Here is a 6215-nt window from a genome sequence, read left to right as displayed (position 1 = left end):
CTCTCACTTCAACGCGACCTATAAGCGGCGAAAACACAGCGTGCGACGGACTCCCCATCGCAGATCGCTTTCAAGATAGGGCCAAGGTGATGATATCGCCGTAGTGGATCGTCGCAGAATACGCCCTGCTTCGGTCGATTGAAACCCGTCTGCATTGTTTTGCTGGTGAAAATCCTCTCAGTCCCGCACGCAAGTTTCGGATTCTCCAAACGCCCGTGATTCGGCCCAATTTCGCCCGTCTCCGCAAGCATGATCACTTTTTTTAAATGTGACATCATGATGAACTCTGCCCTTAATGCTGATGGAGCAGACACAGACAGACGTTAGACTAATGCCTAAGCACGTGTACTGCAGCACATGGAGGAAGCTACGACAGCTAGGCTAGAGTGTAGGCCGCCTCGCATGCGGCCAGAGAGAAAAGAGGCCTCCTATCAGGAGCACTTCATGGTTCAGATTTGTATGCGTATTTCTTTTAAGCATATCAACAGTGCGTGCAATATGCTATATAAGTGCACTAGGGGAAGCAAACAGACATGGTAAAGCAACATTTGGCGGCAGTTGCCGCAAATAGAGCAATGCAACAGTCAGAAAAGCAACCAACCTGCGATTGTACAGCAAAATCCCATTTTTGCAGCTGCTCTGATGCCACTGTTGTAATATAATATGTAGAAAACAGACAGCTTAAGCTAATGATCAAAGAACCGCTCAGTGATTCGCAGATCCAGACGTGATGCTGCAGCAACTGTGGAATTCCTTTCACGTGTTTTCACAGTACACCCATGTGCACAAGAAATCTAACACTATAGACCGTTTTTTCATGGGCGCCACCATTGCGTAGGCAGTGGCGCCATCTATGGGCAATTGGCATGCTGGCTTGAGCGAACACCCGTGTTGTATGCTGTGGTATACGCTCGGCGGCAGTTTATGGTGGATTTTTTCGCACTCGCGAGGTGTATTTAGCATGAAATGGCGGCTTCTGCGTGGGGAATGGTCCTGTGAGGCATAGTGAAGGAATTTAAGTATGAAGTAATTAAGCGGCTGGAGTAACTGCTGGTGTTGGGGCGGACGCAGCACCCAGCGCGAGGTGCGCACGTTTGTTTGAGCTTACAATCATCCTCGGATATCAGTTCGGTATTTCTGAAAATTCGTTTCACGAATGTTACCTTGCTGCAGCATTCTCAGCACTGTAATTCTAAGCTCTGGTTTAGTGCAATGAGTAGTTACGAAACATTTGACGATCCTAACAGCGTGGGTACCGTTCTGCTGGAAAATAAGTCGTGCTGTTTATCTTGAAACGCGTTATGTGTAGATACACTAGGCTTGTTTGCTGGGTAAGATTTCCGCCCACAAATAAAATAGTTTGGTTAATAATAACCGCATACCATACAGTGTGAATCACACTTTTCGAGTGGTCGAACGACCAGCTGCAGACTGTGCGAGCGCCCGAGGCAGTACTAAATGCTGTGTTGTAGATCTGTTTATTCCATATAGCATATGGTCCAAGTGGTCAAAGCATGTGGCACGACCATGCGGAGTCTTATTGCGTCGTTATCCCGTTTTTTGTTTTATTTTGCCGCAAACGGAGGACATATATGAACTGTTTTCTTTTTTTTTTTTTTCAGTATCGTAAGTTCAATTGTAGATGACTGAACTTACGGAAATTCACCCATCTTACGGAAATTGTGTCCTTACAAATAGCTGTTGGATTGTCTTTATGTGATCCCCTTTGTATATTGTGCCTTACAGGGCAAAAAGGCAATGCCGATCGAAGCACGAAGCTTGTGTGTATCATGTTGGTTTGCCAATCGCAGTGGTCGCTGTGTTGAGCAAAGCCTTCAGCCTCTTGCAGAAGGCTAACGTAGACATGGTGATTTGAAGTCTACTAGACTTAAAATGCGTGAGAACGTTGCCGGTGGCTGATGCAAATGTTTTACAACAAGTCTTCGTTTAGTGAAAACCGATACATCCAGCATAGTTCACAACACATACACATCCAAGAGAAATTTCCAGATAATTTAGCTACTGCTGCAGCTAAAGGCTACACAGTGGTTGTTCGACGACCTCGTAAGAACTGACATCCCGTAAATTGCGCTCAGGACTAGCTAAAACACCTCCGAATCGTTCCGCAGCGCGCGACCGGCAACACATTCAAGCTGCACTGCGCCGGCTCGCACAAGCCAGAGAGGAGGAAACCCCCTCAGTAATGACTTCCCTCGGTGGCAGACAATTTTTTTTTCCGATACGGTGAAGCCATATCGCTCGCCGTTTGAGGTTTTGTTTGTCACGAGGAACCGCAAAAAGCTTGCCCCCCCCCCCCCCCGTTGGCAATGCTATTCGAACATCCAACAGCACAGCAAGTAGGCTTCCTGCTGCAGCCGAGCGCGTATTCAAAAATGTAAAAAGCCTAGGCTCACACATAGCGCACATGTGTCCCGGTGTTTCTACGCTCACTAATGGCGCCGTTTTCCCGCGATAACCAAAGCTGCGCGGGTTATTCGTCACGTGTGAAGCCTCGTCCAATGGGAGAGCGCAAAACGGCGAAGAAGTCAGGAGAGAGTAGAGGGCGGGGAGGAAATTCTCCTTTCCTATTTGAACAATGGTTTGCGCTACCTTTGGAACATACAGGGACCTTAAGGAGCCCACGAATTCAGCGCTTATATTAGTACAATGTAACTTCTAAGAAATAAGACAAAAATTGACCCCGAGATTCTTGGCGATATTTTTGAAAAACCCGGGGATCCAGAGAGCCATTGTCAAGCACGAATTTAAAAACAGTGAATTCCTCCGATGGCCTATTCAAAGGCGTCAGATGGTAGTTAGTACCTGCAAGTTTTAGAGTATTGTATCTTCCAGACAGGGGTTATTGGAGATCACTGGGAGAATGGAGGTAAAATGGCTGGGAGAGGCCTCCGTGCTGCAGTGGACATAAAAATAGGTTGATCATGATGGTGATGATCCAGAAATAAGAAAACACGAGTCCCTTATAGCTTACGCAAATAAACTAAAACGTAAGTAAGTGGGGTCCTATTCTCCTGCAGAACAGAGTAGGCGCTCGAAGCGTCGCATGAAAAGAGTCACTGGTTCTGGTTCGATAGTTTTGGTTCCATTGTTGTGGTTTCATAGGGGGTACGGTTAGGGTGGCTAGAATGGGGCCACATTCTAGCCACCCTAGTACGGTAGTGCACCCACTTTCACAAATTCACCACCTCACCTTTTCCCCACTTTGCTCAAAGACAGAGGTAGCGCCACGTTTGAGAATCTGGAAACGCAAGAATGTATGTTAACCTTGGAGCCAACCGCCGTTTTTTTTTTTTTTTCCCGCTTGTTAGGTGGCATTACATCACGGTGGAAGAATATTTAGGTGTTGACACTGCGCGCGAGCGAGCGTCCAGATTATGTTCGGCCGCGTGCGGGCGCACCGAGTAGTTCTGCTGCGAGCAGATAGAGGGCGCCGTGGCCAGTGGTCCCAGCTTAGCGGCGCCGGCGGCTTGGCATTCCTCTGCCTCCGCTAAATTTCCGTTCGTAGTGGAGTGAGTAAATCTCAAAGCGCGAAAAAAAATCGTTATTTCACATTAAAGTGATAAGTGTACCAGGCTTCGCTAACATGAAGGTTCCTTGTGCAGGGCGTGGATGACGTGAACACGAATCAATCGGGCAGCACTCAAAGCCCACTGAAGTTACCCCCGCGCGCGCAATTTGTTTCGTCCGGTCTAGCCGTTCATCCATGCATAAAAAATGAAAGTGTTCGCCCACGTGCTACCCCTCGATCAGAAGAAAATAGTGACTGCACCAGAAAATGTATTTCATGCTTATCGCTGCTTCCATTCACACTCAGGAAACCGTTCAATCATCGTTGCGCGAATTCAATGTGGCCGCGATATAAATTAAGAAATGAAACGGCGCAAGCTTGCGATATGCAATGCACTAGAGCAAAGTGGCTGTTCATGGCTAGAACTTAAGATGAGAATGCACATCAGCTATGTAAAAACTCTTTCAAATGGGAATTTATTAGGCGGGACGAAGGCAGGCGTCTATCTTGAATTAGAGCATCACTACCACAGTTTACTGATGAAAATCTGAGCAAATGCCTTTTTTATTCCAATTCCACTTAACATAGACCATGCATATTATTCATTGGGCTTTCGTCCATTGAGGACTGAGTGACTCTTGCAGGATCTAAAAAAGAAGAGGTAACTTTCTTTTTTCTTAAATTGCATATGAGAATGTGCCAATGTAAGCGCGTTTGACAATGCGTGCTACAGCCTGTCCACAAATACACTTACACCCACCACACAATAATCCCATAGACCTTTTTTTTTTTTTGCATAGACACAATACGAAAAAACTTGTGCATGAAGCAGCTCGATAATTTTAATAGGTGATAACCATCCCAGGAAGCTTGCGGTCTCACACACTCCCTCAATGGAAAAATGTATAAAAACATGCAAGCGTGTAATATACACCGCACGCGCATTGTAAAAAAAATCCAGTAGCCAGGATGGAACAAATTTGAAAATCAGGCACACATCTGCACAGAAAACAGCAGTATTTTACAGGGTGCACAAATATTTCAAAATGTGCAAATGTCACGTAGCTGGACAGAACCATAGTAATGTTGTTGCCGTCCCTTGGAGATACTCGGTTATTTTTTACATTTCGCCTAATTAGATAATTAGTCGTATTTATTGATCAACTTCTCAATTATTATAATTAGATTAAAGTGTCAATGAGAAAATTGTAGAGCAACATCAGACTCCCGATACAGCTTTGTATTGCTCAATACGCGCTACGTAGAAGTGTTTTTCCGAGCATGAAAGAAGCTCACGAATACACGCAAAGTGCCTCGAGCGGCCAGTCGCGCGGCAATATTGCTGTATTCGCGGGTTTCGTTCACGCTCAGAAAACACTTTTATGTATCACGTATTGAGCTACAGAAAGTTATACTGGGAGTTTTCCACGCTGCTGTACAATTCTCTTCTTCATACTTTTTATCCAATTATAGCATTAAAAGAGTTGATTAATCAATTATGAAAATAATTACGTAATTAAGCGGAATAAAAAAATAATCTGAGTATCTCCAAGCGACGGCAGACAACATTACCTTGGTTCTGTCCAGATACGTGACATTTACATATTTTCCAATCTTGGTGCATGATAGTAAACCACCCAGTATATATCTTTTACATGCAGCAAAATTTGCACAACCTACTGCGGCACACAGGAGGTTCTCTCTTCCGCAGCGGCTTTCGAGGTTTATTTGACCGTGTGAGGTTCTTTGGACAGTTTGGAAATGAGGTGGGAATCCTTCTATCGAGCGCTCCGCGTAATATTGCCACGTGGCTAGCGCGGCGATGACGACGGCATAAGACACATCGGCACTTATGAAAAACATAGCAAGAAGAAGAAGAAGCAGTGACTAGCGCGCGCTATTTTAAAACCGTCCGTTCTTGTTACTGCCTCTGCCGTCAAATGCGTTTCGTTTGTCCCTCGAGCTTTCGACGTCGTGACAATATGGCATCGATATCGTATCCTCTGAAAAATGGCTGTGCAGACATGGTCGGTAGGCGCGTTAGAGTTCGGTCTGCCCTCAGATTTGCAGGGCGCCACTGCTCTAGACGACCGCTGTCGGACGGCGCTTTGAATAAAGGCACAAGCTCCGCACAAATCAGGTATCCAGAATTGCAGTTCGGAACGAAGCACTCTCTAGCCATTTCAAACGCCCCTCAGAAGGCCGCTGCCACCTTCGTCGAGGGCCCGTGGCGACAATACCCAAGCACAAGCTCATGAAACGAACGCGAACAAAAATCGTGCTTCAAAACAGCGCAACTGCACATGCAAGCAGGAAGACGAAGCAGCGGCGGGACGCGCCTTGCCGCCGAGGCTGGATGGATGGATGGATGAGGCTGAACCCTTTAAATCGGGCGGTGGCATACGCCACCTAGCCATGGCTATTAACATAATTTGTACTTTGTGGTGGGTGAAATTTCACCCCTGCCTTAATTTTATCCACCAATCAGATAACCTCTGTTTGGTTATTTCTGCCCGCTTAAAGTCTATTTTGCCTTCACTGTCCCTAAACCCCAATGCTTTGAAAAAATCAGTCCCGTTGCCTTGCACTGTAGGGTTAAGCCCCTTACAGAAAAGTATGAGGTGTTCAGCCGTTTCCTCTTCTTCTCCACACGCACAGCACAACGTGTCTATACCTTGGTACTTGA

The sequence above is a fragment of the Dermacentor silvarum genome, chromosome 2 (genome assembly GCF_013339745.2).
Source record: "Dermacentor silvarum isolate Dsil-2018 chromosome 2, BIME_Dsil_1.4, whole genome shotgun sequence".
Taxonomy (NCBI): domain Eukaryota; kingdom Metazoa; phylum Arthropoda; class Arachnida; order Ixodida; family Ixodidae; genus Dermacentor; species Dermacentor silvarum.
Note: the sequence above shows the minus strand (reverse complement) of the source record.